The sequence below is a fragment of the Lactuca serriola genome, chromosome 5, assembly GCF_051521515.1.
Source record: "Lactuca serriola cultivar US96UC23 chromosome 5, Lser_US96UC23_V15, whole genome shotgun sequence".
Lineage (NCBI taxonomy): Eukaryota > Viridiplantae > Streptophyta > Magnoliopsida > Asterales > Asteraceae > Lactuca > Lactuca serriola.
Window position 1 is genome coordinate 338102917 of NC_136412.1, and position 26923 is coordinate 338129839.

General features: G+C 33.3%; 2 long non-coding RNA genes across 3 annotated transcripts; one reads left to right on the top strand and one right to left on the bottom strand.

The window, feature by feature from the left end:
- Positions 1–636: 636 nt before the first annotated feature.
- On the top strand, positions 637–23096 carry LOC145055331 (uncharacterized). Of its 2 annotated transcripts, none has more exons than XR_013685140.1 (2): positions 637–1405; positions 22468–23096. It is a non-coding gene; the product is annotated as an uncharacterized LOC145055331 (long non-coding RNA). The 2 variants fall into 2 exon arrangements; XR_013685139.1 differs by lacking the exon at positions 22468–23096 and adding an exon at positions 13693–14451.
- LOC145055332 (uncharacterized) lies at positions 10535–11402 on the bottom strand. The gene is made up of 2 exons (XR_013685141.1): positions 10910–11402; positions 10535–10814 (listed from the first exon to the last, which is right to left on the bottom strand). It is a non-coding gene; the product is annotated as an uncharacterized LOC145055332 (long non-coding RNA).
- Positions 23097–26923: the final 3827 nt, after the last annotated feature.

A 26923-nucleotide genomic window follows, 5' to 3' on the forward strand; every position in this document is an offset into this window, starting at 1 on the left:
CCAAACACACAATCAAGAAGTGAAAAACTGAAAAGCAATTGTAACCAAGAAGTGAGAAACTGAAAAGCTATCAGGGAGAAATTTGAAAACTGAACCTGAGAAGCGAGAAGGAATCGTCGGAGGCGTAGCGGGCTAGCAACTTTGGAACTTGGAAGGGTGGCGCCGACGGTTTGGGAACAGGGTTGAGCTCGTCGGAGCTCTTGCTACTGGAGTGTACTTGCATCGTCGTCTTCGTTCGGGGGAGGTGAGATGAGCAACGGCGTTGCCGCTAAGTGAGAACTGGATGCGATTTACAAATTAGCCACATTTAGGCTTGTAATATTAAATATTGTGTGTTTTTTTTAATATGTACATGGTTCGGTTTTATGAGTTTAGTGGGTCGGTTTTATGAGTTTAGATATGGGTCGGTTTCTATGTAAAAACCGAAACTGAACCCGATTTTTCGGTTTCTAAAAAATTTAAACCCTAACAGTCGGTTTTGTTTCGGTTTCGGTTTTTTCGGTTTTAGTCGGTTTCTCGGTTTCTTGTTTTGGGTTTGCTCACTCCTACGCATTTGCCACCCTAATCAAAACCCTTTTTATCAAACATATTTATTATACTACCTGATAAGGTATACCGTATACGCGACCTAAAATTACTCTGGAGGCGTTTCATAAATCTTTCTGTTGTCTTAGAGGAAAAGGTTTGAGACGTCCATTTTCTATTTTTATCGTAATGTTCAAACTCTAGAGTGAAAAGTCACCCAGCCTCTCGTCAACACTTCTCTCCTCTTTGCCCTAAATCGACAGCCGCCACACAAACCATCGGCAGTTCGGCACCTGCGTCGCCGGTCTATCGCCGCCGGTCCATCGTATCCGGTCAATCGTCGCCGGTTCACACCCTCCCATCGACGCACCTCTGTTCTCCACTCGAAGTCAAACAGGTACTGCTCTCATGTGGCATACATCACTTCCCTGCTAATCAAATTATCAATTGCTAATCAATCGGATCCTTGATTCCATTCAACCAAATAGTAGCTAAAATCATAGCAACTTGAAACATGACCTTCTTAACAAACAGAAAAGCTTTGATTTCCTATCATTAAATTAGCACATAGTTTACAATCAGCTGCATTTTTGTTTATTCTGCCATTCTACCAAACTGTTGAATTCGAACCATGCTCTCATGTTATCTCCATACTTCTCTTTCATCAATCACAACGGAAATCCAAATTCCACTATTCATTCTCAAACCATCTCTCTCACATCAGAAAATGTATCATTTTTTTTAATATTTTAATTTGGTTGTTTTGGCTGATATAAAGAAAAACATTCTGAAGGGAGATTATCTCTTCCAGCTCGTAACTTTTTGATATTTTTTTCATGATTTCCTCCCTCTCCAAGGCCTGCACACAGATAAATATGTTGTAAGTAATCTTTCTTTATTTAAGAGTCATGAAATCTGTGAGGCCTCAATAAGTAATTACATGTATAACATAAAAGAGTTATTAAACTTCACAACTTCCAGATTCTACTTTAGACTATTTGGCATGCTAGTTTATCTTCAATAGATCTGTAAGTTAGTAGTACATTTTAGTTTCTATCTCATATACAAAATTTAGATTAACTTATTGCTCAATTTAACTATCCCACTTGAGTTTTCTTAAATTATATCATTGTCATTATACATTTATACTCTTTTCAAGAAATTTTCTTTTATCATTGCATATGGACAAGTCTTGGATGAAAATAGTTTACAGGACAAAGGACCCAAGATATGAGTTGGGTGTGATTGAATTGCTTAATTTTTCATATTGTGATAAAGAAGTGTTGTCAAAAGTTCCATGCCCTTGCAAAATATGAAACAATTTTCGACATCATAATAGAACAACTATATTCTCACATTTGATGCAAATGGGAATTGTTAGTTAGTTATGTTAGAGGGATATGTCATGGTGAGTCATACAATCTGTCGGATGATGATTGATGATATATCAGTTGATGGGGCTAGTGATGATTCAAATGATGACGACCTTGAAGAAATGTTAAATAACATAGGTCAAACATTGATCATGTTCATATCTATTTCTAAAAAATATAAGATTTTTTGAAAGTAAAATGCTATTTTCTGCATGTTTTTGTAAAGTTTGCTGTCTATTTTTGGTTTTTATGGAAAATATTTGAAAGATATACAGAAACTAGCACTTGTAGCAGCAAACTTTAATCATCTTCATATCTATTTCTTAGAAAATATTTTTTTTTTGAAAATACAATGCTATTGTCTGCATGTTTTCTAATGTCTGCTACCCATTTTTGTTTTTTTTCTGGAAAATGGTTGAAAGATATGTAGAAATAGCACTTTTAGCATCAAACTTTGATCATCTTCATATCTATTTCTTAGAAAATAAGATTTTTTGAAAGTACAATGCTATTTTCTGCATTTTTTTTTCTGAAATTTGCTGTCCATTTTTGATTTTTCTTGAAAATATTTTAAAGATATACAAAAACTAGCTCTTGTAGCATCATACTTTGATCATCTTCATATCTGTTTCTTAGAAAATAAGATTTTTTGAAAGTACAATGTTGTTTTCTCCATATTTTCTAAAGTTTGCTGCCAATTTTTGTTTTTTTTCTGGAAAAAAACCTAACAAGCTATGGATCGATCAATGCAAAATCATGATTTTGGAAGTGGCAAAAAAAAGACCTTTCTCATACTCACCACCAGATTTAAGATGAACAATAACAAAAACTATAAAAATAGAAAAGACAAAGATGGAAGAGATTCCTAGTAAAATGAACCAAAAAGAAAAAGAGGAAGCAAAGAAATATTGATCATGATGGAGCTCCTCCATGATTTAATCTTACAAAGCCTTCACCATCCATCTTCAGAGTAAAAACAATAATAATCGATTTAATCACTCCACTTATATCCACCATTACTTCCTTTTTCATACTCACCTCAAAATCAAATAAATTTTCAAAGTACCAGTATACGTCAAGAAAATAAAAGAAACAAAAAGAGCTTCTTAAGATGAGATGAAACACTATCTTGCTAGTTCTTGAGGTGGGCGAATGGAGAAGATAAGCTGAAGAGTAACAGTGGTGATACTTTGACTTGAATTTTTGAGGTGGAATCTAATTTAAATTCTTTATTTAGTGAAAAAAATGATATCATTAAAGAAACCAACAATTACAAGTCAAAGCCTTCTTTTAGCCAGTAAAAATAGTTTTTACTGTATGCCCTTAAACTACAAAAAAAAAACGTGAATGACCATTTAAAACAAAACCAGATTGTTGGTTGGGCTAGAGTGACATTAGCCCCATCTATTTCTTAGAAAATAATTTTTTTTGAAAGAACAATGTATATTTCTGTATGTTTTCGGAAGTTTGCTGTCCATTTTTGTTTTTTCTGGAAAATATTTAAAAGATATGCAGAAACTAGCACTTGTAGCATCAAACTTTGATTATCTTCATATGTCTTTCTTAGAAAAATAAGATTTTTTTTTTAAAATACAATGCTATTTTCTGCATATTTTCTAAAGTCTGCTGTCCATTTTTGATTTTTCTAGAAAATACTTGAAAGATGTGCAGAAATCAACATTTTTAGCATCAAATTTTGATTCATATCTATTTTTTTTTGAAGAATAAGATTTTTTGAAAGTACAATGCTATTTTCTGCATGTTTTTCTAAAGTTTGCTCTCCATTTTTGGTTTTTCTGGAAAATACATGAAAGATGTGCAGAAGTTAACACTTTTAGCATCAAATTTTGATAATCTTCATATCTATTTTTTTGAAAAATAAGATTTTTTGAAAGTATAATGCTATTTTCCGCATGTTTTCTAAAGTTTGCTCTCCATTTTTAGTTTTTCTGGAAAAATATTATAGGCCCAAGGACACATTCGTTTTCAGCAGAAGGAAGAACAAACCAAAGCACCCCAATACTAAGTTATTCCTTGATGTCTTTTATCTTTATGATCTTTTAATTTCTGTCAGTTCTTTCTTTTGTAATGCTCCTCCTACGTTCTGTTATTATGGGGGGTGATGTGTGCAAACTCACTTAGTTTTAAACCTACTTTTAATTATCAAGTAACACACAAAAGGCAGTGAACCTATCAATTGTGGTATAGCTAAATAAGCAGGGTATCGATCACAGGGAACGGCAAATTAAATTAAAAACTAATTTTATCTAAGTTAATTAAGAAGTAGGGGTTTTCTCTAGTTTTACAAGACTAGAAACTTACTAATTATTACTAATTTAAGACTAAAAAATAACGACTTAACTAGATTCAATAATTGGAAAGGAACTTTTGTTTAGTTCAAATTGGTTAACTCTATGGTTGATTTCAAGGTAATGGTGCAATGGATTAATTATTTCGTTGGTTACCAATTCAAGTGATTAGATTCGTGTTCACTACCCTAATCCTTAGCAAATAAACTAACTTAAACAGTGGCCAATTGTCTAATTTAATTATATTCACTAGATTAATTATTCGGGTTAAGTTAGACTTGCAATAGTTAACTAATTTATTCTTTTAATTAACTCCTTGTTTGATGGTCATCTTACAAGCTTGCACATGAATTTACTCAATTTTCTTATTAATTCTAGTTTCATATTCATTAATCCTAGACATATAGCATAGTGATCACATAGCATATGAGGTCAATAATCAATAGATGTTCATGCTAATCAATTATCTTCCTATTAACAGAAAATTAATTATTATTCACACATAAGGTTATTTAGCAAGCTAAAATAACAAAAATTCACCAACTTGGAATTAATCCTACCAATCAATCAAACCATATTGTCAACTTTGTATCCCCAAACAGAAGTCTAAAGGTTTTAGCTCATAATTGAAGTAAGTAACAGCAAACAAACAAAGTCAAATTGCTTAATCATAATGATAAAACAAAAGAATAAATGGAATGATGAAATTTTGCCTCAATTACTCTCCGGAATTGAATTCTAGCTTCCTTCGTCGTCTTCTAGGGTTTCTCTGACTTCTCATTCGTAGCAAAGTACTTCTGAATCGTCCCAGAACTCTTCTCTATCGATCTGTGGAATTATCTTTAAATATACGAATCGACTCGTCGAGTCATGTGGTGACTCGTCGAGTCCCTCTCACATTCCCCGTATTGTGATAACCTTCTGGGATCCCGAGTCATTATCTTCTCGATCCTTCGATTGGACTCGTCGAGTCGTCACCCCTACTCGCCGAGTCAAAGCCATTTTAAGTGTTTTTCCTTCTTTATTTCTTCCTTGATCTTCTCACTGCTTCTACCGCTTACGAGCTTCATCTTTGGACTGAAAAACATAATTTAACACTTTTAAGTACCTTTTGTCCATAATATGCAATAATTTAGCTAATAAATGAGTAAAAATGTATACTTAATATGAACTATTTATGCACATATCAAAATACCCTACACTTGTCTTTTGCTTGCCCCCAAGCAAAACTGAATTTTAAACATATTAGAATCATATATAAAAACTCCAATCTAACCCAGCCATTATGCCAAGACCGCAACGCATGCATTTGTGTCTAAAATTTTTTCTAAAGACCTCCCATACTCCAAATACTCACAATCCTCATAAACATTTGCCCACTCATCCCGAACTATGCTCATTTTATGCAACCCTCCAAATCCATCCGCAGAAAACCTCTTACCCTCAAGGTGTTTTTAATTGAGCAACCCGAGCATACATAATCTAGAATTACAACTTTTTGATACCACTATGGAGCTCTTTTGAATTCATCTCTTCTTCGATATTTGCTTTGATCTCTTTGAATTCACCACCTTTATTGTTTGATTTTCGGGTATCTTCAACTTTTTGATTTCTTGGAATTTTGATATTTTGATCTTCACTTTAATTGCTCCAAAATTCATACAATTTCTCTTGTAATTCTTTTTTTTTTTAACATGTACCTCTCTTTTTTCACTCAAATCCCTATCCAGGAAGATTGTTATCATTAGCCAATAAAGGTTGAGGTTGAGCGCCCCTGCTTAAGCATGTAGGGATTTGAGTGAAAAAAGAGAGGTACATGTTAAAAAAAAAAAAAAAAGAATTACAAGAGAAATTGTATGAATTTTGGAGCAATTAAAGTGAAGATCAAAATATCAAAATTCCAAGAAATCAAAAAGTTGAAGATACCCGAAAATCAAACAATAAAGGTGGTGAATTCAAAGAGATCAAAGCAAATATCGAAGAAGAGATGAATTCAAAAGAGCTCCATAGTGGTATCAAAAAGTTGTAATTCTTAAATCTTTCAATTACAAAGATTGTTGACAAGGTAAGCAACTTCTTTAAAACTTAAATCTTTCATTGCTTGTTATATATATATATATATATATATATATATATATATATATATATATATATATATATATATATATATATATATATATATATATATATATAGGAGTAAGATCAAATGAGAACACCAAAAAGGTTGAGAACGTGAGAACAAAGTATATTCATTTGTGGAGAAATGATAAATTTTTACGCCTTTAATTTCAATTGAAGAGAAAAAACATATTCATGTTGATTGTGCATAAAAATTGATCATTTCTCCACAAATGAATAGATGAATCACAAATGAATATACTTGTTCTCGTGTTTTCAACCTTTTAGGTGTTCTCATTTGATCATTTCCCCCGGTTCCAAAAAAAAATTTGATCATTTCCCTATATATATATATATATATATATATATATATATATATATATATATATATATATATATATATATAGCTTAGGTTATTGTATTGCAACTGATTACTGTGTGGATGTAAGAATGATTGTGGACCAATCATTTTAGTTATTTTAATAAAGACATTTATCCCTATTAATAAATTAAAAAAATAGAATAATACCATTTAATTAAAAGAAAGGTAAATATGTACATTTCCATTACTTTCAAATTAGGAAAAACAAATTTTAGAATAAATTTTTTTGATTTAAAGGGATTTTTAATTATCTTAATTTTGGATTTTTTTTAATTAGTTCATTGTTAGTTGTGTCAGAATGTTAGTTCGTCATAATGATGCTCTATTATATTGTTTTGTTAGAATGTTATTCTATTAGAATATTAATGAAAAATAATAAAGTTCTTGAACTTTGAATTGAATAATAACAACATTCTAATATATTCATAAATATTTTTACATGCTGATACATTTTAATACAATTATACATATTCTAATAGAGTGTCATCAAAATGAATAATATTCTTAAGAATAACATTATCAAATATACAATTATTGAACAAATACACTTTAGCTCTTTAATGTAACTTGTTATTGAACTCAATTCCAAGTCTTTCTCTTGTATGATCAATCATTGATTCCTTCTTCAAGCCATTATGAAAGAATAATTCATTACCAAATGAAAAAGAAAAAACTAAAGTCCTTTGTACAAATCTGCAGAGTTGTGAATTGCTTCAAAACTCATAACCAAGAATTGTACAAAATGCACAAATCACAGAGGTAATATCGAGATTCTATTCCAACGTAATTTAAGTTCAAGATTCAATTCAAGATTCAAATGATCAATATACCTGTAAATCAATTTTGGTATAATGTTCACATACAACTAGAAGATACAACCATAAATTGTCAATAAAACATCATACAACCAAAAATTACCAAGTTGTCTTGACAAAATTAAATACTTCATACAACAATACGCAGTTCTCATCAAGAAAGTGGATAGAGAAAGATCAAAACAGGTCTCACAATAAGCATTTGAATCCAAAAAATCAAATATACCTCCATGATTTCTCTTCGACAAGTTTGGATAAATCTCCAAGTCACCTTCCCCCAAAAAATTCTTACCTTATATCAAATTAAATAACAAAATATATCAAATTAAACAACAAAATCCTGTCGATATAAGAGTAATACGCAAAACCCTGACGACCTACTAGAAAACAGGAAATTTTAACTAAAAACATATATATAAAATTAAATATCAAAACCCTGGCGACCTACTAGAAAACAGGAAATTTCATTTGGGAAGTTGAGACTTCAGTTAATTTAAAGTTTGAATTGAAGAAACAATGTCGATAGAAGAGTAATATGTCAAACCCTATTCCAGTAGAACCAGTCGGCGACCAACAATACAATACTAGAGGAGATGAAATTCCAGAAAACAAAAATCAATTTGTTACAAGAAAGTAGAAATCTAAAAAATAAGAATCACCGATTACCGAGTTAGTGAGAAAGAGAGGGAGGGAGATCAGGTGCATCTCGCTTCAATTGTTTATCAACAACACTTCAATATTCCCGGAACACAACAATGCACACAAGAGTGGCGTATCAAGCATCAAAGTGGCGTACCTTGTGCCATAAATGGCACATCCTCACTATAATGACGTATCATTGATGGTCCACTCCAACTCCAAGTACTCCATTGTAACTCTAAGTCCTCAATGTAAATCCTAAGTGCTTCATGTTAATTTTCATACCCCAACACTATTACCTATCCAAACAGAAGTATTGACATTTTCAACTCAAAAAACTAGACATGGAGCAAAAAGGAAAAAAAAAAGGGGGGGGGGGTGTCTTTCATACCATCTTCAACTCAAGAAACCATGGAGATGTGTTTTTGTATGTTGGAGATACAAATCATGGATGTATGGAAAAAACATCATGTCTTTGTTGTTAGCCCACAAAAATGGAGATACAATCTACATGGATAGGTGAATATAAAAAAGTATTCATTCAGAGTTTCGAGAATGCAACCTCTTATGGAAAAGATCGAAATGTCAGTAAATAAGGATTTCCAACCTAGCTTCCTCCCTCGCAAGAACTTTTGGTGTGGCTTATACATGTACATGCAAGGAACTTGCACATTGGCATCTGTGTTATGATAGTCATCAACTATATGACCCGACTTTACTGTCCAGACAAGCTAAATCGGCGGCCATTGTTGTATCGGTGTTGACACCTTCTGGAGTAGTTCTTTGCTTGTTAACTTTAGGAATGTCATAGGTTTTCGCCTCAAGTTACCCATAACAACAATCAAATCAATATGGCTATCACCATGAGCATGCACGCTCGCCAAATAAATAATAAAACTAGTCATTAGGGATGTTAGATATGCACATATAATGACAATTAGCTAGTTTACCTTATTAAACTGAATGTGTTTCAACAATCTTGATCGAGGGAGGATTTCTAGTGTACTATTGTAGGTTCTTTATAGCTACTTCTATATCACCGACACCGCTATCTGTAGCATCATATATCCTCCTTCAGTTGGAACTCACCAACAATTTCAGCTAACTTTTCATGGTTGTTTGCCTACAAAGGAACACAAACATCAAATGCCTCGGTACAAACTCTAGCAGCCACCACAAGGAAATCAATATGACTTCTTTTCAGAAACCATAAAACTTAGCGGATGAGGGAAGTGCTTTGGGGCTGACCAAAACGGATTACCATTTATGGTTTTCTTGTATGGAGGAAAATCATATACCAATTGCCTCATGTTGTTGTTGAAGTACTCTTCAAACCTACAAACAAGACAATTGTAGTTATCGATAAGAATAAACCAATTAGAGCTAGGTGGACTAAATGCCTAGTTATCATAACTAAAAATAACTCAATAACTTTTGGAAATTTTTGTTTGTGATTTAGTTTAATAACTTCACATTCAAAAAGCAGTAAAGCAACATTTAAATCGACAAGAGCAACTTTACATCGGTTTATACATGTCTAGGGGCAGCACCCCTAACAGGGTCCAAGGGGCATTGGCAGTGGTTTTGCTGATTTACATCGATTATGACTATCATGCATTTTCCCCGCTAAAATCTCTTGATGACATCATGATGATGCAAACGTTATTTATGTCCATTAACTAGCAGTTTTGACTCCAAATTTGGAGGCAACCGCCATAACCACTTTTTCCTCCGGTATAAGAACATTCTTCATGTTCCAGAAAACGAGCTACAAACCATATACTCTCAAAATCTGATTTTAGGATTTGTTCTATCTCTCAAGAACACATTAACGTGTATTCTGTGTTTCACAATCTGGATTAGGTCTGTCATTCAGATTGGTTCATTCTTGGATTATCCCTCCGGTATAAGAATATTCTTCAAACCGCCTCCATGTACATATTCTTCTACATGCACATACATATTCTTTTAGGTTTGATATAAGGCATTGGCTTCTAAGGGTTTCTTCACTAGCATCTCTTCGAATTCTACTTTTGCGAAGCAACGGTCAATGCTCTTGACATGGGTATCTTATACTTATGTAACATGTCGTTCGAGGTGTGGTAGTTATCAATGGCTTGGGGTTTTACCACTCTGATGTCACACATATTACCCTATTTGCCACATTGTAGCATTGGTTTGTTGAAAACCATGCATTTTGTTTTTATCAACACAGAGCATTGCCTCCTTGTCAACAGAGTTGACAATGACATCTAACTTACCCTGCCAAAAGCTACGACTAAACGGATATTGGTACACAAAATCCACATCAAATAGAAGATGTTTGTCAGGGATGTCGCAGAAGCAACAATTTTTGATTTTAACTGCCCAATGTTACACCCACGATACAAAAACTGTTTGCTTAGTTGCTTGTTGACAACTACATTTGGATATGCAACTATCAACATCCTTTCTCGACCACATGATACCCCCATTAATGCTAGGCTCTTTGCGAACTTGCACCTCAAGGAACCACACCCTGTAAGAAGAATCTTGGAATTGAGTTCCAAACATTACAATTTGTCCCTCATAACGACTATTGATAGGCTTAATGCATGTCATCGGGTACCAAGGGAACCCCAGGAAGAGACATGGTCGAGTGCAAGTAAAAGAGCTGAAAACATTATTATATTAAGTGTCAGATTGAATAAAAACATAACTATGATGCTCTGAAACAGAAAGATAAAAAAAGGAATGTGATGAATTAACCTAGTGAACGAGGCAAAACATTGTAGACAATGTCATTTCCACATCTTGAGTAATGATTCCACCAAAAATGATACATGAGCCCCACAGGCAAAACCACACAGTTGTTTATACTTAAATTTGACACTTGAGATCAAGGCTCTTGTGATATCGCCGCGTACCAAATCTACTGAACTATCATCCAATTCCACTTCTTGAGCACTCTTGTTTAGTTCTTTCAGAATATGAACAAACCTATGTCCACTATCTTCTAATGAAGCCATTGGAAAGCATCCCATACATCTGTATGACAGAAGCGTAAATGGATTCATGGTGATTGAAGTTGGGGTCGCTAAAACCAAATAATTTTGAATGTCTATGGTTCTCTCTTAAAGTCCTAAAATGATACATCTCTGACTTCTTGACCCCTTCCTACATATGGCTCATAGTTCTTGGCGTTTTATTTAATATAGAATGACTTGTTATTAGGTTGACAACTTTTCTTCTCGAAGATCTCTCATCCCTTGGATCATACTAAACTTGATATCGTCACTATATTCAAACTCTAGGATCTCATCGTCTTAACACTATACAAGTGCAAATGCAGGCTCCAAATTTGTAATATTGGTAATCATGTCGAAGCATGGTTCTTTAATTACTTTCAACATCGCGTACAATAACCATATAATTGTTGAATATTGATTAGAACAAACAATCTTGATCGAAGGAGAACAACTTTATTCATGTAATATTGGACCAACAACTATACAACTGATTCTTGCTATATATATATACACACACACACACACACACCAGTTGTATAGTTGTTGGTTCAATATAATTTTACATGAATCAAGATTGTTATCTTTCAATCTAGATTGTTTATTCTATTCAATATTTAACAATTCTATGGTTACTTTATGCAATGTTGATGGTAATTAAGGAACCATGATCCGACATGATTATCATTATTATAAATTTGGAGCCTACACTTGTAGAGTGTTTAGATGATGAGATCCTAGAGTTTAAAAATACAGACCTGGTTTAGTATGATATAAGGGATGAGAGAACTTCATGAAGAAAAATTATCTAACTTGACAACCAAGTCGTTATATATTGAAAGACGCCATGAACTACGAACCATCATGGGGGAGGGGGGGGGGGGTCAAGAGGTAGTATATGTATCATTTTTTTTGAATCTTAGAGATAACCTTAGATATCCCAAAGTATTTTGTTTTAACAACTCCGAATTTGATCACCATGCATCCCATTATGCATCTGACATACAAAGCTTTCGATATATTCATGGGTGATATATATGGGGCGCTTTCACGTGGCTTCATCAGCACAAATATTTGTTGATATCACAGAAGAACTAAACAAGAGTGCTCAAGAAGGAGATGATAGTTCTGAAGATTTGGTGTGCGATGTTATCACATGAGCCTTGATCTTTGAGTGTAGAATTCAAGTATAAGCTCCTACGTGATTTTTCCCTTGGGGTTTGTGCGCCATGTTTGGTGGAATCGTTGCTCAAGAGATGGTAAAGGCGTCGTCTAAAAAGTTTTACCCCATTCGCTAGGTTAATACAACACATTCCTTTTTATCTTTTTGTTTTAGAGCATCATAGTTATGTTTTTATTAAACCTTACACTTAATATACCAATGTTTTAAGCTCTTTTACTTTTACTCGGTCGAGCGTCTTCCTAGGGTTCGCTCGGTATATGATGACATGCATTAAGCTTATGAAGAACCGTTATGATGTACATATCGCCATGAGCCTAGAATTGATGGGTGTGTCATGTTGTCGAGAATGGATATGGATAGTCATATATCCAGATATAGTTGTCAACAAGCAACTAAACAAAAAAATTGTATCATGTGTGGAACAGTGGACAATTAAAATAAAAAATGCTAGTTTTGCGACATCACTGATTAACCTTGGAAAACATCTTCCATTTGATGTGGATCTTGAGTACCAAGATCTGTTTAGTCATAAATTTTGGTAGGGAAGTTAGATGTCATTTTCAACAAGTAGGCAATTCTTTGTGTTGATAAAAAATGCATGATTCCAACAAACCACTACTATAATGTGGCAAGTCGGGTATACATGTGGCATCACAGTGGTAATTCGGTAATTCCCCACATCACTGTACATAAGTATAGAACATTGCTTCGCATAAGTGTGGTCAGGATTCGAAGAGATGCTAATGAAAAAACCCTTAGAAGCAAATGGCTTCATATTATACCCAAAAGAATAGGTATAGCCAATAAGGTCTATATACCTTCTTTGTTGAAAGTTAAGCCAAACTTAATTATTGAATTTAATTTAATTAGTAATTGATGTTGTCTTTGAACCAATGCCATGAAAGGGTGTAACGATTCTGGAAGCTATGTGGCAGTTATACTAGAACCGTTGCTTCTAGTTAATGGTATTTAACAAGTAACCTATGTGTGTGCATAAATCATTTATACATGTTCCGTGGGCTATTTCTCCAACATTCTTAAAATTTGAATCGACTTCAATGTTCTTAAGAATTTTTAGTCGGAAGTTGAAAGTAGCTAGTTTTGACTCTAAATTGTTTTTGCTTTTTTCGTAATTAGTTTAAACGAGTTAATTATTTTTTGGATGTATACATATTTACTAGATATTGCTTTACTGCTTTTTAAGTGTGAAGTCATTATACTAAATCAGGAATGGAAATTTCCAAAAATTAGGGAATTGTTTTTAGCTGTGATAATTAGGTTTTTAGTTCGCCTAACTTTGCTTAGTTTATTCTTGTTGATAATTATGATTGTCCTGTTTCTAGGTTTGAATAGTACTTTAACAACAACATGAGGCAATTGGTATGTGATTTTCCTCAAGATAACAAAACCATAAATGGTAATCCGTTTTGTTCATCCCCAAAGCGCTTCCCTCTTCCGCTAAATTTAATGGTTTTTGAAAATAAGTCATCCTGATTTCCTTGTGGCGGCTGCCAAAGTTTGTGTTGAGGCATTTGATGTCTGTGTCCCTTTGTGGGCAAACAACCATGAAAAATTAGCTGAAATTGTTGGTGAGTTGCAACCGAAGGAGGCTATTGATGCTATAAATAGCGACATTGGTGATATAGAAATAGCTATAGAGAAACTACAAGAGTACACTAGAAATTTTCATCGATCAAGGTTTTTGTAACCCATTCGGTTTAACAAGATAAACTAGCTAATTGTCATTATGTATGCAGTATGCATATCTAACATCCCTAGTGACTAGTGCTATTATTTATTTGGTGAGCGTGCATGCTCATGGTGTAGCCATATGGATTTGATTGTTGTTATCAGTAACTTTAGGCCACAGACCTATGGTATTCCTGAAGTTGACAAGCAGAGAACTACAATCATTGTTCAAAGAACTACTCCAGGAGGTGCCAACACCGGTACAATAATGGTTGTCGGTTTAGTTTGTGTAAAAATTAGTTAAAATTTGACGGTCAAACCATCGCGAACCGATATGTATTAAAGATCAATTGTGTGTAATTTTATGTTTATACTGTATATTAAAGATATTATACTCATCATTACTTTTAGAACGTCTCAAACAGCTCTACAAACCGTCTATCGTTGAGGATCAAATCGAAAATCACCAAAATTTAATTCTATTTGTGACGTTAAAAATAAATTTCTGCATCGAGTATACCTAAGACAGTAAGCAAGCTCTTTCAGAAAAAAATTACGTATCGTGATTTTATAACACGAGATTCGAAAAACGGAATTTATATCACAAAATATATTATACATGTTAGAACCTATAATATTCACCATAAGGTTAACATTGACTTCAATAATGTAGGAAATGGCTTCAAATGAAAGCTAAGAGGACACTTTTATTTTTATTTTATTGGTTTCTCTTCGTTCCTCTATCCTCTCGTCTTTCTCTCATCTCTTTATCCTTGTCGGAAAAACGAAACCAAAGGGAGGATGTTGCTGCCTCCGTTCCAGCCACCACCCCCTCTCCTTATCGACAAGCAAGCCGTACCAGACTTTTTTTTTGTTCAGGCGTCAAAAACAGCTTTACTAGGAGCTTCCTGTTGAGAAAAAAATGCAAGCCGACAACCTCCGCTATATGCCTTGCCCATCCCTTCACGTTTTCTGCCGGCGAAGAGATCAATGAGACCAAGAGGATCATCGGTCTCGATGGCTTCTCCTCCCTTGATGATCTGCCATCATCGTACCAAGCTCCACCATCATTGCCTAGCCATCTTGAGACCAACCTTCTTTTTCCTTTTCCAGTTGAATCCACTACCGGAGTTTCCCATTACTGCTTTCCATTCGTGTTTTTTTTTCTTTCTTGATATTTTGACGACGAAGACCCCACCCCCTTTGTTGGTATTGATTTCCCCAAAAATAACCCCTCACTTTTATTAATTAATCAACATCAGCCCCCATTGGTTTAAGTTCTTACAAATCAACCCCTTGTTGTATTAACATGATCAAAACAACCCTCCATTTGGTAGTTATTGACCAAAACAACCCTTCCAATCATTATATAAGATTTAAAGCAGCCCTTTTGATTAAAATCATTACAAATATAGTCCCAAAAATGTTTCAAAGTTCAAGAATGGTTATTTGGTGGTTTCACATGTAAAGCTTCACAAAAACAAACCTAGATCAAGATCAGACATCGAAAGTGAGTTTCTATGACCTTTCTTTTACAGTTTTAATATTTGAGGAGAATACATGCGGGTTTAATGAAGTTTTGATGATTTGGGGGAGGATGCATATAAATCATTTTTACTAAAATTGTGAAATTTGTCGCATATAATAACAGAATTGATTTTCGGATTTTAAGAATCGTTACCTAAAGAAATTATGTATCGTATCAATTATGTAACTTATCGATTTCTATGGAAATTGTTAGTTTCACATTGGTTGAAACCTGGAAAATGTTACAAAAGCAGTTGTTATGTTGTCCAAATTTTGTCATGACAGACAATAAAATGTGGAAATCCTTTAAGTCTTACAAATCTCAAATACTAAAATACTCCAATCAAATATTGTTCCTAAATAATAATAAAATTATAAGTATTCAAAATCTTATAACTAAAAGTTTATGATTAGGATGCGTAGACACATCGTTAGGATCCAACACACACGTGTTTCGTATATGAGATATGTTTGTGTCTGAAATCCACATGAGTTAGGATCATTTCCTAAGCTGCATGGGCTATGTTTATAACCAAATTAAGACTGTATATCGTAGTCAATGTCCTCTGTGTTATAACCGTTAATCCGTATGAAATGTGGAATGTTGGGTATAGATCGACGATATTGATTTATAAGGTTGACATCCCGCCAACAGTTGCTAGCTACAACCATCGTCCGATAAGGCAAAAACGAGCGTTGACGTTCCTACACTATTTACTCCACGACGTTGATAAAGCGTTGGTGTGAAACTTTAAGCACGCCCATATTAGTGCCATTGAATATTCAAATTTAGATGACGTTGATAAAGCGTGGGTGTGGAACTTTTAGCATTGAAGTTTCTACACTATTTACTCCATGAGGTATGAAACCGGTCGTTTTTATTGGCTTGGCGTGATTTAGACCACCATGAATATTTTTGACTTTTTTATTTTTATTGGCTTCACCTAGTTAAAGAACCACATGTATTTTCTATTTTAGATTTTTAAGAAGATACTGCCATTCAATATTCAAATTTAGATGACAATAATGTTTATGTCGTATTTTTGCAAAAATACGATGATTTTACATTATTTTCTTGCATCATTTGTCTTTGTAAGATTACCGGTCTTTTTATTTTTATTGTGTGTAGATTTTATTAATACTTTTAAGAAACATTAAAATAAAATGAACCTAATGAGTTGCTTTGTAGAAAACAATATTTCAATGGTAAAATTGGGTATGGAAAAAGTGATTAATTTGATCTTATTATCTCCCTAAAATCTCGCTAAATTTAATTTATCTCTTTTTCTCTCGATAAATTCTCAGCCACAATCTGTTCTATTTGTTGGCTCTCAATGTTTGCCTTTTCTTGGATAGGGTGGGAATTGGTTAAGTTTATGGGTTCGTCGATTTTTTCGAATTAGTTTCTTCGGTTTGAAATTTTTTTTGTCAATCGAAAACCAAACCGAACAAAATTCAAACCCCTCTAGTTGGAACTGAAAACCAAATTTCGATGTAGTTTGAATTGATTTGAAAACCGATAAACCAAATTGATAAATAGATAAAATGTTTTTTTTTTTTATCTATTAATCAATTTCTGTTGCGTCTTTGGGGCTTTTTAGAAAACTATATATCAAGGGTAAATTGGGTGTGGAAAAAGTGATAATTTGATCAGCTCTGTAACATCTAATTATCTCTCCTAAAATCTCTTAAATTTCACCTCCCTCTTTCTCTCTCGATAAATTCTTGGCCACAATCTGTTCTAGTTGTCGGCTCTTAATATTTGCTTCTTCTATGATAGGGTGGGATGGGTTCGTTGGTTTCTTGGATTTGGTGTCCTCGGTTTGAAATTTTTATAATCACTTGAAAGGGTTTAATGGTTTTTGATGTGTGTAAAACCCACTAGTTTTAAACCTACTTTTAATTATCAAATAACACACAAAAGGCAGTGAACCTATCAATTGTGGTATAGCTAAATAAGCAGGGTATCGAACACAGGGAACGACAAATTAAACTAAAAACTAATTTAATCTAAGTTAATTAAAAAGCAGGGGTTGTTCTCTAGTTTTACAAGACTAGAAACTTACTAATTATTACTAATTTAAAGCTAGAAAATAACAATTTCACTAGATTCAATAATTGGAAAGGAACTTCTGTTTAGTTCAACTTGGTTAACTCTATGGTTGATTTTTAAGGTAATAGTGCAATTGATTAATTCTTTCGTTGGTTACCGATTCAAGTGATTAGGTTCATGTTCACTACCCTAATCCTTAGCAAATAAACTAACTCAAACAGTGGCCAATTGCTTAATTTAATTATATTTACTAGATTAATTATTCGGGTTAAGTTAGACTTGCAATAGTTAACTAATTTAGTCTTTTTAATTAACCTCTTGTTTGATAGTCATCTTACAAGCTTGCACATGAATTTACTCAATTTTCTTATTAATTCTAGTTTCATATTCATTAATCCTAGACCTATAACTATGTGGTCACAATATATCATATGAGGACAATAATCAATAGATGTTCATGCTAATCAATTATCTTCCTATTAACAGAAAATTAATTATAATTCACACACAAGGTTCTTTAGCAAGCTAAAATAACAAAAATTCACCAACTTAAAATTAATCCTACCAATCAATCAAACCATATTGTCAACTTTGTATCCCCAAACAGAAGTCTAAAGGTTTTAGCTCATAATTAAAGTAAATAACAGCAAACAATCAAAGTCAAATTGCTTAGTCATGATGAATAAACAAAAGAATAAATGGAATGATGAAATTTTGCCTTAATTACTCTCCGCAATCGAATTCTAGCTTCCTTCGTCGTCTTCTAGGGTTTTTCAGGCTTCTCAATCGTAGCAAGATACTTCTGAATCGTCCCAGAACTCCCCCTCATCGATCTGTGGAGTTATCTTTAAAAAAGCGATCCGACTCGTCGAGTCAAGTAGTGACTCGTCGAGTCCCTCTCACATTCCCCGTATTGCGATAACTATCTGGGATCCCGAGTCATTATCCTTCTGATTCCTCGACCGGACTCGTCGAGTAGCTATCTGACTCGACGAGTAGAAGCTTTTTTTTAGTGTTTTTCCTTCTTCATTCCACTCTCTAGCTCCTAACTGCTTCTCTTGCTTCCTTTTGCTTCCGAGCTTCATATTTGGACTGAAAAACATAATTTAACACTTTTAAGTACCTTTTGTCCATAATATGCGATAATTTAGCTAATATATGAATAAAAAACTATACTAAATACACACTAAATATGCACATATCAGTTTTAAAACATGAAGTACGTAAAGGTTTAAAAGTGATTAAAGGATTTATTTGATCTCACATATGTAATATATGAATTGGAGCCTCATAACTCCATAATTGGTATTGGAATCATTCATATATGATTAAAAGTAATATAATGTCTTAATTGAAAAAAGAGAATAACATATATGTTTTCAGGTTATATGAATCAATCTAGTAGAGTCTATGCTGTGAAAAATGTCAATGTGGCGACTATCTCTCCATTGTTACTTCTATTGAGCTTTTAGAGTTTCTAGTAACCTAATCTCCACTTTAGGGATTTAAATCATCCTGTTTACCATGTCGATATTTGTATTGGGTGTTTCTTAATCATTATTAAGTGTTGAAGAGTTCATTGAAACCATTCATACAACAAGTAGACCCTTAGTAAAGTATATTGCCCTTATAGGAAAAAGTATGCACTTTCGTTAGCTTTCAATAGATACACAGTTCATGTGGAATTATTTTGTTAATTCACATGGGCTGTCTGAGAGGATTTTACTTTTATCCTTTTATCTTTGTCTTTTGGGTTAAGTTTTTCTTTCAATCACCTCCGTTAGTATTATAATGTTAAGTAGTGAATGTATTAGAGTATTTGTAGCTTAGGAAGTTTGGGAATCATAATTTACTTATTAAGTAGGGTAAAAGAGGAATACTTATGCCTAATTAAACTTGTATAGGTGAAGATTAAGTTTTATATTTGTTGGGAGTTAAAGTAAAAACTTCTTGCAATATTAAGGGGAATATTTCTTACCTTGGAACACTTGTCCCTGCTATAGGATGTACTTTGACTTGTATTTTCTTCCATGTGCAATACTATAACTATATATTGCTTGGATACTATGTGTATACGTTTAACATCCTAAAGTACATTTTTCTTTCTTTCTTTTGTTCTTTTTTTTTTAAATCAATCATGTCATCTAAAATAAGGGTTCAACCCATAACACTCATAAAACCAATGTATCACAAACATAATCGAAATGCGAAAGCTGAGTTTTAATTTTAAAATTCATAACACAAAATATAATATAGATAAGTGTCGTGCCCTCATTTTTTAAAACCGATGGAAACTTTTCTTTACACTTTAAAATAATGAGTTGTCTTTGTTGCGGAAAATACAAGTTTAATAAAACGTTTTGAGATAACAAATATTGTTTCATAATATTAAAATACCAATGATGTCATAATTAATATTCAACATAGATTACAACATAAATACTTAAAGGTCTTGAAAACTATTACAAGCTCATATCTTATTTCACTCGACATCCTATTTAATTTCTAACAGCCTTAGTTTCGATACCTGTTATGCATATAAATTGAGTGGGTCAGGTTTGTGAAAACCTGATGGTGAGATACATAGGGTTTTCAAGCCTATAATAATTTAATGATATTAAATCATATTAATAATCCTTCAAAAATAAACATTACCAAACAATATAGATATACATAAATCCAACGTAAATATCTATAAGACACTCTACCCAGACATACTCATATAAACGATTCTCATAAATCTTATTTCAATGATTATATAGAAGAGTCACCTAACCTGATGAATCTTTTAAGTAACTGTTTGAGTACACAACTAGGGGATTCATTGGCCAGTGTAAGTCATTTAAAGGCAACCAATGTTCAAAGTATTTGATAAATATGGTATTCTATTTTATCTACGTCTCTGGGTTATAAATCTACATTAGCAACGAAATTCACAAGACCGTCTAGGATAATCAAGTGTTGTCAGAGTAAATCTTACTATGGTAGATGACTCAAACATACTTTCCGGTTGTCTGAATCAGACACATCATTTATAGTTGTCTAAAATGTTTATATATATATATATATATATATATATATATATATATATATATATATATATATATATATATATATATATATATATATATATAAAATGTTTAACGAAAATCTTATTCACAATAACGATGACGTTTCAATAATCAAGAAATGGTCTCCTCGTTTCTTTAAGCTTTTTTAATTGTAAATATTATACATTTTCTTTTGTAAATGATTTTTTTGGCTGTAATGTTTTTTTCCCCTTCTTAGCCGTAATTTTCCTTCGTTGCCATATTAGTCACAATTTTCTTTGAGTTTTTATTATATTTTTTTCTTAGTGTTTTTAAATTTTGTATTTGATCGATCATTTTAATACGTGTCTTGAGCTCTTATTCAACGTTTCATTATCTTTGTTTTTTAATATTTTACGTAAGAAAATGAAGTACGAAAGGCTAAACGTTTTATTTATCGTGATTATTATGTTTTTTTTTTTTTAATATTTTTCAGATTTAAGAAAAATAGATTTTTTTATGGAATGGATATCCATTGGGATCCCCAAATCCGACGGAGATTTTTCTACCCGAACCCATTGGGGATTAGGCAGATTGGAGGCGGGTACGAATTTGAGTATCAGAGTTTGGGTGTGGGGATGGGTTTTATAGTATCCGTCAAAATCCGCCCCCGTTTGCATGTCTAGCAACAACATAGTAATTGCCATTTTTTTTAAGAATTGTATGCCATTAAACTGGAATCTGGAAAAACCATTCGTGGCATCTAGTCGTGAGCATCAATATATTTATGCAACAAACATGAAATTAGAGTAATTTGTATTTTCAAAATAGCATGTACCTTATTTACGCCATCATTTTTCCAGTATTAGTGTTGAGTAGTACAAAATCGAATTCATGAACATAGTATGTGTTATAACTAATAAAAAATCGAATTTATCACTAGCTGAGTAATAAAAATGTGATACACATTATCAAAATCATAACCTGGTAAATGTTTTCTTAAGTAGATAAAAGCTAGCACCACCATCGTTTTTTGATGGCGACACCCATGGCAGTGGGTGTGTGAAGGTTGCTCCACCTAGACGTGTCATGTCGTGTCGTCTCGGGTTCGTGTCGTGTCAATACATTAAACGGGTTGAAAGGATTTGACCCTAACCCGACCCGTTTAATTATCGTGTCGTGTCGTGTCAATCCGTTTATTTTCGTGTTGGTTTCGTGTCGGGTTTCGGGTTAAGGTTTAGACCTTGTAAATATGTTGTAACATATCGGGTTGAAGTATTTTAGTGGTTGGAAAGTAGGAGTTGTGGAGGCAAAAAGAAAAAAGTGAAACACTGGAGTTATGAGATGGAATGACAAAATTTATAGTAAGTTTAAAAGGAAAAATGAAAAGAGTTAAAGTTGGGGAGCAAAAAGGATAGGTGGCGAGGATGACTAAAATTAAGTAACTTTGAAAATTTGAATATTACTTCTAATTCTTGAGTTTGGCCCACTACAAGTCTATAACATATAGTATACTTATAAAAATATGAAATTTATTATAAATAATATATAATTAAACGGATCATATTCGAGTCATCTTCGAGTTGAAAGTCTTAACCCTAACCCTACCCGTTTAATTATAGTGTTGTGTCAACCCGTTTACATGAATGTGTCAAAATCTCTACCCCTAACCTGCTAATTTCGTGTCGTGTCATGTTTTGCCAGGTCTAGCTCCACCATCTCTACGTACATTTACATACTTTTTTATATTTTATGAAGAACACGCATAATCGGTTTTAGATCCACGTCACTGAAGTTCTGTTTGGCTACTTCAATTGCAGTAGAGAGAATCACGGGCGGAGGTCGGCAAGCATGAGAGAGAGGATTTAGGGGTTTTAAAGAAATAAGTAGGGTGGAAATAAGTTTCGTGGTTGGTAGTTATGGTTTATGGAGGTGCGATGGTTATGACAGATAGGGTTACTGGAGGTGAGCTAGTGGTCAGATGATGGTGCATTGGCATTGGTTGTAGGAGTGACGGAAAAGAGAACGTTTTTTCTTACCGGTTCCACATACTCCTTTAAGGTTTCCAGAAGAACAACCTACTGAACAATTAAGGAGAGATATGGTGATGGTAAACGGTGGTGATGAAGAGACGAAGATGGATGTGCGATGGTGGTTAAGGCGGCTGTTGAGATCAGGGTTTCTAGAAAAGGGGAGAGAACACATTAATATTTGTGGTTTCTTTCCGGATTTCAATGAGTTTTCAAATTTGAACAATTTTTTTTACATAAAATTCAAGGAATTTGAAAGTCTTTCAGCTAAATTAGATAATACTGAAATATGAGAAAAGATACGAGACGCCGGCACAATAAAATAAGATATATGCATTGCAGTGGATGTTTGTAATTACTGTATTATCATTTGGACGATATAAATTATAATACTATTTTATTAGTGGTTACTTGTATTATTAGTTTAATGGTTTGGACGTCTTAAAAAAAGTATTATTATATTCAACCTAGTGATAGAAATAATTAGATTTCTTTATATATATATATATATATATATATATATATATATATATATTTCTTTTTTTGCACTTAAGAGTTTGGCCACAATTGTTTATGGTACAGTAAGCTTGCCTAGTCATCGACTTCATCACACATATTTCTCTTGCCTATTCCAGCTACTTCAAATGAATGTAGATCGATTTCACCATTCATCTTTCCATCTTTAATAACTTCACATACATTGATTGTTACACTCCACCATCATCGACCACCGTCAACGCCTTTTGCCCGACGGTTTCCTGATTTCCATCCCCAAGTTCCTCAATCATCACAGATGAAGAAAAATTGACCTTCTCACTTTGCTCTTTGGTTGTGGCCTTTGCTGTTAGACAAAAAGTGGTATTGGCACCACCGAAAAAAAATGGTGTTTGTGCGTGTTCTTTTACACCAAGGTGACTTTCAAAAAATCGAAGTGGTGTCTTTATCGTCGCCGATTTCGGAAATTCAATTGAAGTGATAAACATTTGTTTACCATTTTTCGATTAAGGTAAACTTGTGTCTTGCACGTTCTGATTTAAAGTAAAGTTCCCACACCCCATAGTTTATTTACAGACGTTTTAATGTTCTTAGTTGACTTCATATGACTTGTAATGATGTAATTATTTCTGTGATTAGAAAATTGCGTTGTAAGACTTTTTTTTATCCTTGATGTTTTTTTTTTTTTTTTTTTTTTTTTTTTTTTTTTTTTATAAATAAGTTTGAAGGTCATCATGTTGTATTTTGTATGCTTTGAATATTCATCTTATGATATTAATGAATCTGGTGTTTTGTACCCCTCTGATAAGGCATTTATGGACATGGCTGAAAGTGTCATCCGTAACGAAGAAAAACTTCATCTCTCATTTGGGCTTTCAACCTAAAGTTTCTTGAATGTCCGGATTGTTTCATGGTGATAGGTTACCTCATCCTTGAATAAAAAGTAAAAAGTAAGTGTATCTAGCTAGTATAGAGTGATTTTGACACTTTCTTTTCTAAGGTAGCATTTAGAAATCATTTGTATTCCAATTGCAAAAGTATTTTTGAAAAAACATATATTTGTATGTTGAATATGAGAAAAAACTATACATTATAGGAGTAGCCAATGAGGAAAATCATTTCAATTAGAATAGGAGATTACAGTCAATTAATGTATTTGATCTAACAAATGTATGTTACCTTTTTGATCTATGAGAATGTTTGACATATGTTGCCTAGTTAGATAGTTGGTATCATTTAGGGATTTTGAAGCTCACTGATATGTTTCCTTTTTAATGTTTAATTACTTAACTACATTACTCCAACCAAAAAGCTATTAAAGGAAGAGTTGCATCTTTCCATTAGTACTGGAGCAACAATGCTAAGGTAAACCATCAATTTCTAAAAGGTGAATTCTTATGTGTTGCTATTATTCTTCTCTATATTATAAACCTAAATTTTCCTGAAAAAATGGTCAAATTGGTCAACAAGGATATAAGTTCTAGAAGGTGGTGAGTAAAGCTTTGCCCAGTAATGGAAAATCGACTAGAAATGTGTTTCAACTGTGAATGTTTCGGTATGTTATAGGTTAAAAGTTAATTACCTAAAATTGATAAATTATCATATATTATGAGAAGGAGAACGAAACATTCCTTAAAAGGGTGTGGATACCTTCTCTATCACAATGCGTGTTAAAGTCATGAGGGCAGCAGATCCCATAAGAACTCTGCAATTAAACATGCCTGGGCGAGAGCAATCTAGGGATGGGTGATCCGCTGGGAAGTTTTCGTGTCGGGAGCCCAAAGCGGATAATATTCTGATACGTGCTAGAGGGGGATGTAGGCCTGGCAATGGAGCGGGTTTTGACCTTGATCTGATCCAAACCCTTAACAATTATACGGGTTTGGAGCATAGTTTTTGATTCATTTACCCGTTAACGACCCGTACCTGCTAACCCTTTTATTAAAAGGGCCGAGTATGGATCATCACCGATCCGCTCCATTTATAACCCTCATATAAATTTTAGAATTATACATTTATATTTTATATTGCCTAAAATTTACTTTAAATTCCAATCGAAAGTCCAAAGAGAAAAGGCCAAAGACTAAACTATTTATACATAGGACTCGGGGACTCAAATTCTAGACTTTCAGTCTTCTCCCAAGAATCATGATGTCATTTCATTTATATTACATCTTGTAATCACCAATTTCATTTATAAATCAATAAATTCATTTATCAACTAGAAGAAAGTTTGTAATTGTTATTCTCTATCAATGCAATCGAGGGTCAAAACCAATTGGAAGTAACTACAATAATGATTTTAATTCCAATCGAAAGTTTTCGAGTACATAATGTGTTTTCTAAATAAGCATTTGTTTTATTTAACAAATATGATTTTACGATTTAAGTAAAATGTGTTTGATTATTCAAAAAACCTACAGGTTACGGGACGGGTTTGGATATCTGCTGATTCGGTGGATAAGGTTATGAGTTTGATTATTCAAAATCTTGCGGGTTACGGAGCGGGTTTGGATCGGGTTTTTGAATTTGTTAAAAGGGTTTGGATCAAGGTTGACTCACTCCAAACCCGCCCCATTGCCAAGTCTAGGGGGATGTTACAATCCAAGCATCTTTCCTAAAAGCAAGAACAACCAGTTCACAAAATTCTTCTCCTCAACCATCTTCGACTTCATGCTATTAATTAATCTTGTTTATCCATATGGCGGCATGATCAACAATATCATAAATTTCGGGCCTACATTTGTACAATGTATTGATGATGAGATCCTCAAGTTCTAAGATGGTGCTGCGGGCCAATATAGTAATATCCACGGGCAGAATGAAATTCAAGATGAGATGCCTAGAAATATTGTTAAACAAAATGTGCAAATCTTTCTCAATTAGTGAAGACACCTCCAACTACCAACAATATATGGAAGGCAGTCTCATTACGTAGGTGAATAAGCGGACTTCGTGTCATTTTTGGACTTTAAGAGAGAACCTTACACATCCTAAAGTATTTCATATAATTAGTGATCATAACTCTAAGTTTGATAACCATCTTTTATGTACTTGGCTTACATTATAAGGCATTCGATAGATTGATGGGTTATATGAGGTGCGGACATGTGGCGTATTCAAAAAATGATGAAATGAGGTTTGTTAATATCGCAAAAGAGTTGAACGAGACTTTGGTACAAGCTAGCTGATCTCGAGGGCTAAATATGTGAGAAGTGGAACAAGCTAATACAACAAGATGCTTGATCTCGAGGGCTAAATATGTGGAATTGGAAACATAAAAGCTCCAGTGAGATTTTGTTAGTGGGGCTCGTGTCGTGATGCCCTCGTTAGTCCAATGGCTAGCATGTTTGGGGGATCTTGGCTCAAAATATGGTACAAGCAAGCTCTAAAATGCTTTATCCAATTAATCGAGTTATTCATAACATTCCTCTTTAAGCTTCAGATTTTTATTCAACCTAACAACTTATATAAAAATGCTTTCAACTCTTCTCCTTTAATTTGATCGGGTGTCGATTTCCAAGGGTGAGTTACGGTTCTTAAAGCTAACTTTCAGGAGCGTTTAAGATATATTTTGGCTTTCTTTTGTAATGCCTCAAAAATCACAACCAATTTAAACTTTTCAAAACAACCCAATTACTATTAAAAGTGTTTACAAAACCATTGTTTCCAAAATATTATTTAAAATCAGAGTTTCCTAAGATCAACCACATAAAATCAGGATGTGTATGGTCACGTCTTCGCCTTCCCA